Source organism: Phascolarctos cinereus, unplaced genomic scaffold (assembly GCF_003287225.1).
Source record: "Phascolarctos cinereus isolate Bilbo 61053 unplaced genomic scaffold, phaCin_HiC Scaffold_9;HRSCAF=440, whole genome shotgun sequence".
Classification (NCBI taxonomy): Eukaryota; Metazoa; Chordata; class Mammalia; order Diprotodontia; family Phascolarctidae; genus Phascolarctos; species Phascolarctos cinereus.
In genome coordinates this window covers 89,964,719-89,978,990 of record NW_027556402.1, presented here as the reverse complement: position 1 = coordinate 89,978,990, position 14,272 = coordinate 89,964,719, and positions in this window count along the sequence as shown.

The window sequence follows — 14,272 nt, the reverse complement described above, 5'->3', positions numbered from 1 at the left end:
ATTCAATTTTGATTTTCAAAATGAAAAAAACCCTAATATGTTAAATTTATTCTCAGCTTCAGTGGAGCACATTTGGACGACTGGTCATCTGAACTGAAAAGTTTAATGGAGACATCAACTGGGGACACTGCTAAGAGCCTCACTTGTGCCATTTGGCCAGCAAGAACACATATGTCTTCTAACTTTGTTCTACGAATGTAATCATGTACACCTTGCCAGCAGAGCAAGGAAAGTTTACTAATGAAGTAGTGTTTTCCAAATACCTCAAACAGCTTTAACATACCCTAGGAGGCTACTCTCCCCAAAGTCTTCCCTTGGTTCTATGTACATATGCATATTTACTTCTAAATATCAAATTCTGTTAAAAACACAGATGTTTGTATTTCTCCAAAAAAGCCTATCTGCTCTTTTCACCTCAACAGTCAGGAGTTCTCATTTTAACAATGCATGAAATTATGTCTCAGTGAACTAAATTATTCTCAAGAACTCTAGGGATAGATGTTACATTTCTTCATGTCATCAGTTCAGACATATCAATTTACAGACCCATTGTAGTCTTTATATTTAAAAAAAATTACATAATAAACAATTAATCAATAGGTAAGAAACATTCAAATGAACATCCTTCAACTGTACACCCCCACAATTAGTCTTCAAGCTCGTCTTTTAGTCTAAGAGGTGCCAACTATATAGTTTTAGGAAATAAAACAGACACAAACAAAACTTCACACTCTTTATGAGATTTATAGATTGTCTCAGAAGAACTCATATCCAAATATTATTATTCCTATTTTATATTGAATGTTGTATGCCATCTGAAAGCTTTTCTACAAAACACAGGTGAGAATTTTAACATTGTGTCTTTGTTCTTATCTGTCCTAAACCACTGGATGGATTGAATGCCAATCAGTTCTTGAATGAATTGTTTATCTTTTTCAAACTCATAAACTGCAAAGTTACATTATTTTGGAATTTAACCAACCTTGGTGCTTTTTTATCCTGATTCATCATCTGTTTTGGGCACAGAGAAACAAGATTTTAATAATGCATGGCCCTGACAAATCACTGCAACAAACCCTAAGCATTCATGCAAAATCTTTAAATTAGAACGTGTACCAGACCCCTTTCCCTTGTGTTCTTATTATAGTCTTTTTCTTCAATAAAGTTAAATCTATGGATATACATATATACTGGTATGTATATACATACACACATGTATATATGTGGATTCTTAGAGCTTTTGCATATCCACACATATGCATGTACACATATAAGTATACATTTACATGTATCAATACACATATACATATATGTATTTATGTATGCATGAATGAATTTATGTATAACATCATTCTATCCTGATTTCAAATTTTTCATTATTCACACTGGCATGAATTTTCATAAATAGATTATCAAAGACTAAAGCATATGTGTTCCAGGGGGTGTGGTGAGACCACACAAAGGTGTGTCTCATAAAATTTATGAGAAACTAGTATGTACAAAATACTATGCTAAAAGCAAGCCCACCCTCTGGCAGATACATCATACCATACTGAGAAGTGCAATGGATTAGGAGTCAGGAAATTCTCAGCTATGCCACAAACTAATATCTTGAGTTTTGGCCATTCACCTAACCTCTCTGAGACATAATTTTCCCATTCACAAAATGAAAGCAAATGATTAACTAGCTTGTAAGGTCTACAAAAGCTCTTCAAATCCATTAATGTAGGTGAATGTATCATATTTAATATGCTCTACTCATTAAATACAGATGAAGAGAATGTAAGATCTTAATGAGCTTATTGTTTGTTGATTGGGGGAAATTCACTTGGTAGAGTAAGATGAAGCCTTATGTCCAACCTCCAAACTAGCTTTTATTAATATAGTACTTTTATACATGAATATAAGACAGATGCAAGAACTCAGATAACTTTGTCAGATGACTCTAGTATCAAATCAATCAATAATCATTTATTAAACAAAGACTCAATGCCAGGAGCTATGCTAAGCACTAGAGTTAAAAAAAAAAAAGAAAACCAAGACAATCATTGTTCTCATGCATAAAACAGTCTAATGATGGACACAACATAGAACCATCTATGTGAGATTTAGAATATATCCATATAAGGTATAACTAGTTAGTAAAAAATCATTTATTAAGTACCTACTATGTACAAGGCACTGTACTAAGTGGTGGAGAAAATCCAGTAAGCACAAATCAGGGAGCTGTATGCTTATTAAAAGCATTCAACACTGTCCAAGAGGATGCCATATCCAAAAAGTAGGGAGAGCCCTTATGATGGTGAGATTGTACAAATTCTTCAGTGTATAGAAACCATTGTGCTGAGTGAAAAAAAGCCCAAAACACTATAGATCTTCTCAAAGATAGTTCTGATCAATCAAAAGAGTAGATAAATAATTCATATGACTGAGGTCATGGGGGACCATTAAGTTAGTCCATCAGCTGACACATAGACAAGCACACAGTTTATTAATTAATCTCAAAATTGAATCAGAGAAAGAAAATTGGCTAAGTAGGATTTGTGAAGTGCTTTTGAAGAATCAAGAACTACTTCATCCCATAAAAGGCCATCTTTTTATTGTTAATATTCACCTTAAGGTGCTATACCAAGATCTCAAAAGGATCTAATGACCTAAAGTAGGCTTGCACAACAAATGTCCGGTTGGCCAAAAGCAGCACAGCAAAAAGATTTTGGGTGGCCTGTGAAAAATGTAGAGAATGTAAAAGAAAGTAAAGATATAACAAGTGTTTTGTCCATGCCCTGCTTAACCCCCTCCTTCTACAAGTCACTATTGTGCCTATCATGTAATTTGGAGGGTAGGATGCCACTGCACACTCTCTCCTATTTTTCAGATGACCAACAGCAAGCAACCATCATCAGTTTGACTCTAACCTAAGGGGAGCAAGAGTTGTATGTTTTCACTGTGTTTTTGGTTGTTACTGGCACTATACAAGGATACTGAGTGCAGCCATGTGCCAATGCAGCTGAGACCCTCTATACAATGAGTAATAACAATGTGAGAGCTTCTTCCTCTCCCTGGCTGAGCTGACACTCTCCAAGTTACATGAGTGTCTCACACTGTCTCCAAGGTCAGACGCTCAGTTTGGTATTTATTTGTATGTGAGCAGTTGCTGTGCAGTTTTTTGGTTCTAACATTAAAGTTTTTGTGATTATTTTATAAAATGGTGATAAAAAGAAACAAAACATGAAATCAGAACATAGAGTGTTTAATGCAGAGTAATAAATATGTGCTTCTTTACTTACACAAGAAACAAAATATCATGCCTTATTTTCCCAGAAGTAACAGCCACTCCAAGGAATACAATTTTTGTCACTATTTCAAATCACAACATCCTGATTTCAGCAAATTGTAAACAAACAAAAAAACAGATTAAAGCCACCAAATTGTGAAAAATTCTCATTGGTTAACAATGGATTTTAAGAAAGTGAACTCAATCACTTTCAAACATGATTCCAGGATACAATACACTGATCGCTGACAAGAAGAGTAATATGATCCATAAACTAAATGTAAACAGAAAGAAAGCCTGAAAAATTTATTGAAACTTATGCCACGTAGCAAAGTAATTTTTTTAACATTAATATGATTTCATAATAAATAAAAACATAAAGTAATAAGTATAATTAATTGGCATTAATTGAAATTTCCCTTTTAAAATAAAGTTTGTGCAAAAATAGTTTAATCATTAATTATACCTTTACTTGGAAAGTGACCCACTACATATCTATCTGCAACCTGAAGAAGTTTAGCCTATTTTAATTATGGCCCCTACCTACTGCCAAGTTTTGCAGGCCTGACCTAAAGGTATCTGAAAAATACAAAGTGGGTATGAGCAGGCTGCAGCATGCTACCAAGAATTGCTTTGCACCAATAAGAAATTAAATATCGAACAAAGATAAATGTAACTAAAAAATGAAGTGGGTTATACACTCACTATGAGGGATAACAGATGGCAAACCCAATGACAATCATAAAATATTCCAAAGCAGAGAAATGTTCCCAGCATGTTGGCTTGAAAGTTTATGGAAAGCCATGAATAAGCATCATGAAGTATTAGAAAGCAGGAATGAACCGTAATTGACGAAAGTATTCCCTCTACTAATGACATCATGGATTTGCTGAATTATCAAAGTAAATATTCATTACATTTCATATGTATGCATATGTAAAGTGAAATCAAAGTGTGTTTTGATTGGCTCCAGAAGATAGAAATGGGAGAAATGGGTGGAAATTGACCACAGGGAAATTTAGGTTCAATTTCAGAAAAAAAAGATATTCACAACTACAGCCACCCCAAAGTAGAACGGGCTACTGCAATAAAAGGTAGGTTTCCGCTTCTTCAAGTTCTTTAAGCACAGCCTTGTCATGTGTGTTACAATTGCACTGAATACTTCAGTACATGGACTGGACCACTGGAACAAATTCTATAATTCTGCTATAGCTCTCGTGTCAGGGATGTACATACTGGAAAGATGTCTTTGCGGAATGAGCACATCGTGCTAGGGAGTTATGAGATATTGTTTAACTGAAATGAGTGGTAGCTATGGATCATGCATAGATTTGTGCTTGCTCAGGAGCTGAGGTCAATTTTGTGTGAGGATACTGTCTCTGTTACGAAAAGTCAGGCAAGAATTTATATGGGCAAGTTTAGAACCCCATCAGGGATGATGAAATGAAGTTAAAGATGCAGTTAGGCAAAATGCAAATACAAGTGGAGTTATAGATAAGGAACCTGAAACCTAATCCCCACTCTCTCTAACACTGGTGAGGTGACAGTAGGCTTCTAATTTAACCTTTCTGGACCTATGCTTCTCAAAATGCAAAATGAAGAGGTTGGATTAAATCATCTAGAAAGTCCCTTCCAACTTGAAAAATCCTGTAAATTCTATACAGCTTAAGTAAGCAGAAACAGAGGGCCAAGGAATACCTCATTTAAAATATAATGAAAGAGTTTCTGAGCAGTGAGACATCTTTGTTTTCCTTAAAGAGGTGTTATACAAGCTTCCTAAAGGTAGGAACTTCTTTTCCCCCTTTATTTACCCAGCAACTAGCAGAATGCCTATATAATATTGGGTGTTGTATACATGCTTATTAAAATGACTCAAACTAGATAATTTCTCAGGCCACTTCCAGCACTGATAATTTTTGATCTATATCATTTCACCTTGCAAAAATCCTTAAAATATATCACAGAACTCCTTTACTTACACTAATTGGATGCCTACAAAGTTCCCTTACTCCCTAATAAACACTCTTGTTCCTGAAGCCATCTGAAAGACTTTGCCATCAGGATCAGAGATATGAGTCTGGAGGAATTTATCCTTTTGCCTTTGGACCCTCTTCTGTGTTCCTGTTGAACTGATTGCCAAATACGAACAGCTAGACTAGCTCCAGCCATGCTTTACATTCTGGATGACCACTTTCTGACCAGCCCCTTCAATAATACTCTTGTGACATTATAATCTCCCAGCTTTCCAATTCTTGAACTTTACCCAAATTACCCCAGTTACTAATCCGAGAAAGGATGTATCAGTCTTTCCCCAACGTAGCTACACTCAGCATCAATGTAATTTTACAACCCAAATCACCTTTTGCTACATATCATTCCCCCATATCTATTTGCCCTATCAGAAAATAAGTGTAATGATGTTTTCAGACATGAACACAGAAGCTGGGATGGTATCTCTATAGGAAAGGAGAACCTGAGAAGCCCATTTACAAGAAAATCATGATAACATATAAGGAAAATGTCAGAAAGAGACAGTGAGGAGCCTAGGTAGATATTCCATAACTGGTTCTGAGTTGCTCCTTTTCATATGTTGAATAAGAGGCTCTTTTATTGCCTGTGGATGCATTTAACACAATTTGTTTTCTTCCGCTACTGTCTCTTTTTCTCAAGTAACTAGTTAAAGGAAGGGAGGCTATGACCTTGAGAATTCAAAAGGTCCGGAGAGCACTTCAATATTGTTTTTCCAGATTTCAACCTTGCAACCAACAAAACACTGACATACCAATAATAAAAAGGTTAGAAATAATAGAAATATTCCCCTTACCCTCAATTTTCAAGTATTAGAGGAAAGACTCAAGTACAGTTTCATAAGCTTATATTAAGGACTGGTTCAAAATAAATCACAGAGTCATTGAAGACTAGATAGCACATTTTACATGTGACATGATGTCTTAAGGAAATTTTGCATTAAATATAAAACTTTCCTTTCAAGGTAGTTTTTTTTTCAATTTTCAATAACTATTATGCAATTTATAGATTGTTTTATTTCTGAACATCTTTGGTTTTCAATTTTATTAGTCACTTTTCCATTTTAAATATTTCTATTTTTGCGTTTAGTTTGGATTTTAAATTTCCTGATGTTCTAGTTATTCTTCTGTTACATGTCTAATTCATTAATCTCTTCTTTCTCTTGCTGATGAAATTGTTTAAGAGAAAATATTACCTCCAAAGACTGCTTTGAGTGTATCACAAAAGTTTTGGTATATTGTCTCACTGTTATGATTTTCTTTAACTAGTTTATATGATTTATATGATTGTTAGTTTCACTCACCAATCTGTGGTTTTTCTATGATTGATTCTTTCATTAAAATTCGATAAAATTAATCTCTTCTTTATATTTGGATCCTTATTTCAAAGGTTATTTATTTATTATAATTTTTACTGTATTGTAGTCAGTAAAGAACACTTAATATTTCTACGTTTCTGCATTTTTATATGACTTTTTTTGCAATTATAATTGAGTAATATTCATGTTCTTTTTAAATTCTATTCATTAATCACCAGAGACCTATTGTATATAAGTTTTTTAAAATTCTATTCCTGCTCTTATTTTATGTTTATGTTTTTATTACCTTTGTGTAGGTATGAAAGGGATACACCGAAATTTCCGAATACTAACATTTATGCTATTTATTTCTCCTTATAATTGGATTAATCTAATTTTTTCTTAAAAATACGATGCTATTACATTAAATCTAAAGATACATAGATAGATACAGGCATACCTATATTTATTTCTATGACATAGTGCTATTAATTCATTGTCTATCATGTCTTTAAGCATAAGGAAGTTTCCATGTTTATATCTTTTGACCATATCAACTTTATTATGATATAGTTTGAAATCATAACTGCTACTCAGATCATCCAAAGTGGGGGTCAAAATATGCAACCTGGCCACCAAATCTGAGCTACACTTATTTTTCATATAAGTCAACAACTAAGACTGATTTTTACATTTCAAAATACAATAAAATCTTCTTTAAAAATTTTAAAATCATTCTTAGTTTGTAGGCCATAACAAAAACAGGCTAGATTTGCCTTTTAAGCCATAGTTTGTCTACCAACAATCTAAAGAATAGTTCACCCTTCTTTCTTACTTCAACTCTGTGTGAATCTTAATATTTCTACTATGTTTCTTCTAAATATATTGTTGGCTTCTGCTTTCTAATCTGTTCCATAACTTCTTTTGTTATCATTGACCTTATCCCAGACATGCTCATGGTTATGATTGCTAAGTGAGCATTTTGCACGTCCATATCTTCTACTACATTTTGTCTCCTCTTCCCTCCTTTCCCCTCCTCACAATCCACACCCAACCCCACACTTTAAAAAGAAGCAATGTTGTCATTACTATTGATCTACAGTTGAAGTAATTTGCAATGAGAAGCATATTTTGATTGATAGGGGAATTGCCCTTGAGGTCAGAAAACCTGGGCTTAATTCTCCCCTCACAAACTTATTAGCAATTTTATTAGGAAAACTCTTGAGCCTGCATTATATGTAAAATCAACCTTAACTTAATGACAACTAAATTTTCTTTTAGCTCCACATAAAAAATCCTATGATTCTTTCCCTCACCCTCAACTTTTTCATTTTTTCCTTCAATTCTTTCCTTATGATATGCCTTCTGAAGTTAATATTGGTTTTACTTCTGAATACTGTATCCCTCCTTCTGGACTTATACTTTCCCCTCTACCTGTCTCTATATACATTCTTGATGAGATTAAAATATTTCTACACCACAGTCTGTATGTGTGAATGAATGCATATATATATATATATATATATATATATATATATATATATATATATATGTGTGTGTGTGTGTGTGTGTGTGTGTGTGTGTGTGTGTGTGTGTGTGTGTGTGTGTATTTATATATTTCTTCTTATATGCACTAATTGTAAGAAATACTACTTTCCATCTCCACTCTCTCATTTCTTTCTTAGTGAATTCCTCTTCCTCTCTTAGTTTAAGACCATCAAAACAGAACAAACCCACCCTTAGGCACTATTTTCCTTTTTTAATTCCCTATAAGATCCTTAAAGGACCTAAGTGGTGTAGTGCAGTGCTTCTTAAAATGTGGGTAATGACTCCACATAGGATCTTAGAAAATTTGGCAGTAAAAGCTTTCTAAATGGTTAATGACCAAAAATTAATTAAAAATCAAATGGGTAATAAATACAACATGTTTCTGGAAGCACTTGCCTATGTTGCATCATGTGACTTCACTGAAACCTTGGTTCTGAAAACACAACATGTGAACATGTATACACTTTGCACTGCAAATACTGTCACTCCATGAAATACTAATGAATGCTGCCAGAATGCCTCTGCTCAAATTTGAGACTACTGTATGTTATGAATTACAGCATTTTATTGTACATACAAATTTTTCTGCTTTTATAGAAAGATTATAAGTGTAGTTATGGAAAACAAAGACTTTTAATATTTTCCTACTGGCATTCCTCAGCATGTAAGTATCAAATTAGTCTAACTTTGGATTATATTGTGTTGGAATATTTGATTTTATAAATTGCTGCTATCTCCTTCTTTTACACAAACCTAACTGTTTAATTGCAGGAAGTAAAGGCAAAAGTTCTTTCATAATATTTCTCTACTATCACCACTGTATGTGTAACTAGATATAAACATCAATTTTTAAAATTAAATATAATTTCATTCACCAAAGCTAGAATGAGAAATCATTTGCAAGATTCATATTTTAGGACAAAAATATTTTTTAGTTATACATAACTGGCTAAATTTGGACAGAACAGTTAAAAATACGGATCACAATGCACCAGAGTCTTTGCTATGACGTAGTAGTGGAAATAAATTGAAAAGAGTAAGAAAATATGTTGAATCATTATTACATTATGGATTTACTTCTGATATTAATAATAATAATAATAATAGTAATAATAATGATGATGGTGATGTTGATGATGATGATGATAATGTTATGGAAAAACCTGATTGCTTAATTTGTAATGAAGTTGTGGCTGTGGAGAGCATGAAACCAACCAAAGCGAAAACACATCTTAATACCAAACAGGCATCTAACTTTAATAAACCAAAGGAATATTTTGAATGACTAATAAAATCTTCATATAAAGAAAAACAATGTTTAAAGAAATTTGTTTCATCTGAGTGTAAATATGTCAAATTCCAAAATTATTTATTGCATCTTGCAAGATGTTTTATTTAATTGCAAAAACGAAAAGGCCTAATATGATAGCAGTTCTCATGTTACCTACTTCTATTAAAATGTCAGAAATATTTCATAGGAAAAAGTATGAGGATGAAATTTATAAAAATTTCTTTATTGAAAGATACAGTTTTGAAAAGAATTTTTGAAATTACTAATTAAAAATTCCAGCACTTTATTACCAGGCTTAAAGGCACACCAAAGTTTGAAATTCAGTTAAATGAAATAACTAATATTTCTAACATGGCACAGTTGTTACGTTATATAAGATATGCTTATTAAGGAAGCATACATGAAGAATTATTGTTTAGTCAGCCTTTGCAAGGGCACACAAGACGGGAAGATATATATCTTAATTTTGACTAATTTTTAACAAATGAAGGTTTATATTGGAAAAATTGACTTGAAGTCTGTATAAATGATGCTGCAATGATACCTAAAAATGTTGCATTTGCAGCAAAATTTAAAACTGCTGGCAATAAACTTATCACTTTCACTCACTACATGTTCCTCCAGGGGGCACTCGAAGCCAAAAAACAATATCACCCGAGTTGGATGTGCTTCATGATACTATCAAAATCATTAACTTCATTAAAAGTCATTCCTTTAGAGTAATTTGTTTTCAAACATTTGGAAAGACATGGCCTCTGATTACAAAAACAAAAAATTATTACCATATGCAGAAATAAGGTGGCTCTTAAGAGGGCAAAGTTTAAACAAATTATTGAAATTGAAAGATGGAGTTGTTTTGTTTTTGACTAAGTAGAAATCCAATTTTGTTAATTTTTTTCAAAATGACTTATAGCTTTCAAAACTGTTATTTGTTGGATTTTTTTTAAACTCAGTGATTTAAACATGTCACTTCATGGACAAAATTATAAAATTGATGTTAAAGATAGAATTGAAGGTTTTACTTCAAAAGTTAACATGGAAAAATAGGTGCAAAATGTTTTAGGAATGTTTACATCTATAGAAGATTTTATAATTTAAAATAACCTTCCGAATGATTTAACTCTAAGCGTGATGTGATCATCTAAAGTGCCTGAATGCTCAGTTGCAGAAACTCTTTCCTTCAAATTTTGATTCTAAAAAACTAACTTGGGTATATAAACCGAGCTCAACTGAAATAAAAAAACGTCACTCATCTGCCATTAAAAGTTCACAAAGAATTTGCCAACTTAATAAAAACACAGTTTTAAACTTGAGTTTCCTAAAAAGTTATTACATTGATTTTAGCTTGGACAGAATTTTCAACACTTTCTGAAATGGCGCTAAACATACTTCCATCAGTTTTCACTATGTATTTATGCAAAATGGTATTCTCAGGATTGACAATAATAAAATCAATATATTGATGAACTCTGACAACAATTGAAAATGGTCTATACACCGTAAAGTCAAATATGCCACTAACGTTTAATTCTTTATGTAAAATTGAACAGGCATATCAGTCTTATTAATATCCAAATTTGATTTCATCTTCAATAAATGGTAAAATTTGATGTATACCCAAGATTTATTTTGAAATAAATTTCTTTATGGTTTATTATCAGTAAATGTTTGATTTGTATAAATATTTTATATACCTATATACCTGAGATCATGTAAAAATGTCTCAACAAAAAGGGGTCGTGAGTGGAAAACATTTAAGAAGCCCTGGTAGAGTAGAGTGCTCGGCCTGGAGTCAGGAAGACTCATCTTCCTGAGTAAACATCCAGGCTCAAATACTTACTAGCTGTGTGACCCTAGGCAAGTCATTTAAATGTGTTTTCCTCAGTTTTCTCATCTGTAAAATGAGCTGGAGAAGAAAATGAAAACCATACCAGCATCTTTGCCGAGAAAACTCCAAACGGAATCATCAACAGTTAGAGATGACTGAAACATAACTCAAGAAGTTCCTGGAAGACATTAGAATTCTGAATGGACATTTGTCACTTCTCCATTAGAATATGAGCATCTTATCATCCTATAGTACCTTTCACTTACTTAAATGTACTTAACTTTCTAATTTTTCTTCACTAATGTCTATTTCTTTTCTTCTCAGGTCTGGTATTTTTATCAGGAAAGACCTCTTTTCTCCCATAGTATCATACTTAGGTTTATAGGGTAAGCTAATTTTTTTCTTTTGCCTTTTGCAATGTTATATTCCAAAATATGATCTCCTGTATAGTATTTGCTACTAACTATTGTGCACTATATTTCCTAGACATTTGAACAATTGCTTTCTGGCTTCCAGCAGTATTTTTTTCTTTGCCTGGATTTGGTATATGCCATTCCTTAGCTTTCATTTTGGGATTTCTTTCAAGAAGTCATCAATGGATTGTTTCCCACCCCTCTTTTTGAACTCCACTTCTAATAAACTTGACTAGTTTTCATTTTTGATTTCTTAAAATGAGGCATCCAGGATTTTTATGTATTCTTAATTTTCAGAGATTTTGGTTATTCTTAAATCATCAGTCCTTGACCTATTTGTAAGGTTAGTAACTAATGATGACAGGTATCTTAAATTTTCTTCTACTTTTTTCTATGCTTATCATTTTATTCTAATATATCTTTTTATGTCAAGGAATCAATGAGCTGTTTACCAGTTTTTAATTTTCAAACAATGGAAAATGATTTTTTAGTCTTTTGATCCACATGTCATTTAATTTTTTCCTCCATTGCTCTTATTTCATTTACAAAGCTGTTTTATTTTTCATGTAATTTCTTTCAGATATTCTTAAAGTTCTTATCACTAAAGCCTTTTTTTCCCTTCTAAGAATCTGCTTGTAGTTGTGCTTATTTGCTTCTTTAGGAATTGCTTTTCTTCATTTCTTGGTAGTATTTCTACACGGTGTTTGTTATCTCATTCTTCTTATTAGTATTTCCAACCTGAGCTTTCACCAGGGGCAGACTCTTCCCCATCTTGTACCTTTGGATCTTTTTGCTCTTCACCTTGATCTCCTCAGCTCTTAACAATGGGTTTTTCCTTTTCTGGACATCTCCATTATGCTTTGAATACTTTAAGATTTTAGAATGCCCCATTGGATGATCTGGATATAAAAAACTATACTCTTTAGTTCCCAATGGGACATTTCAAGTTAAGGTGTTGCAGACTTCTGGTTGCCTTCAGTAATTCTGATCAGAGATAAATCTGCCCAGATTTAAAAGTAAAACAGCTGGTGGTTTCTGATTCCCCTGGATATTCACCATCTGCTCACTACTGGATTCCTGCCCTCCTGAGAATAGCACACTATATTATTCAGGTACATGGAGTGTCTTTGGTCAGAGGGAGAGCAATAAGCTTCAACACTGACATCTTGTAATTTGCATTGGCTTCTGTGGCAGAACATCTTTTCCAATTCCTGTAGGCTTCTTCTACCTTTTTTTTTGTCTAATCCTCGACTGGATAAGGGAGCCCAGAGTTGGTTATTAAATTGATTGTGTGTCCTTTCCAGATCTTTGGTGGAATATGAGAGCTGAGGTCACTTACACTATTTCCATCATCTTAACAGGAAATCTGCATTTTTTTATTTTATTTTAAAGAACTATATTTGATATTCTGTAGTCTTTCCTGGCTTGTTCAGTGCTGAAGTTAGTGGGAAATATATGTGAAATACCCAGCTGGCACAATAAAAAGAGGGCTGGACAAAGGAAATGGATGTCCTGATTACAAATCCTACTTCAAATATTTACTAGCTGTGCAAATGAGCAAATCGCTTAACCTCTGGCTGTCTCAGTTTCCTAGTCTGTAAAACAAGGATAATAATAATATTTACCTCCCAAGATTACTGTGAGGATAAAATGAGATAATATTTCTAAAGCATTTTGAAAATTTAAAAGCAATATAGAAATGCTACAAGGGACAGGCAATAGGGGTAGGAGGAGGAAAAGAATAATAATAGAGTTCAGTTAAAAGAGCCAAAGGGTCACAGTTACAATGCCATGCAATTGGGGCAAAAATACAGGGTCACGATTATGGTCCTGTTAACATAAAATTATGGGGTTGGGGTGCAATTACGGAGAATATGGCATAAGGTGAACTACTCTTTATATAGACTGACTTTAGTCAAATTGGTTTTATGTGAATTGACCTGTATCTGGCTTCATCAAAGAAGATATACAACTCAATATATGAAACATTAAATAGTTGATAAAGCTTCTTACTTTAATTTATGTGGGTAACAATATTTACTAGCACTCAGTAAATAAGAGGTGATGATCTTGAGACAAAAGTGAATACATTATAGGTTTAGTTGGGCCTTTCATAGCCAAATGTTGTATCATCCAGAAGATAATGACTATTTTAAGTGATCTTTCTTCTTATATAAAATGTCTCGGTATTTGCCTTCTTTGTTGTCATTTAACTCCTATAGTTGCTCCAATTTTCTGTCATCCACATATTGCTCAATTGGCTTTTTGGCGCCTTAGCTGTTTTACCTCCCTCAGATCTCTCTTTCCTCAATATCAATTATTCATAATCTTCTATATATTTAACTACACTATTCCAAAAACATACACTAAGTTTCCAAATCAGGCTTCTTTTCAAATCTTCAATCAAATCCAAAATTAAGTAGCACACATTCAAAGAATACTTTCACTTGGAAGTCTCAAAACAAGAGATTGATTTCACGCAATATCTATTCTTTGGCCCAACTTTCACTTTCTTAAAATAAACAAATAACCTGATTATTCAAGTGTTTTAAATACCATCATTCTATTTATTAGTCAGGTTTAGCAACAAAGA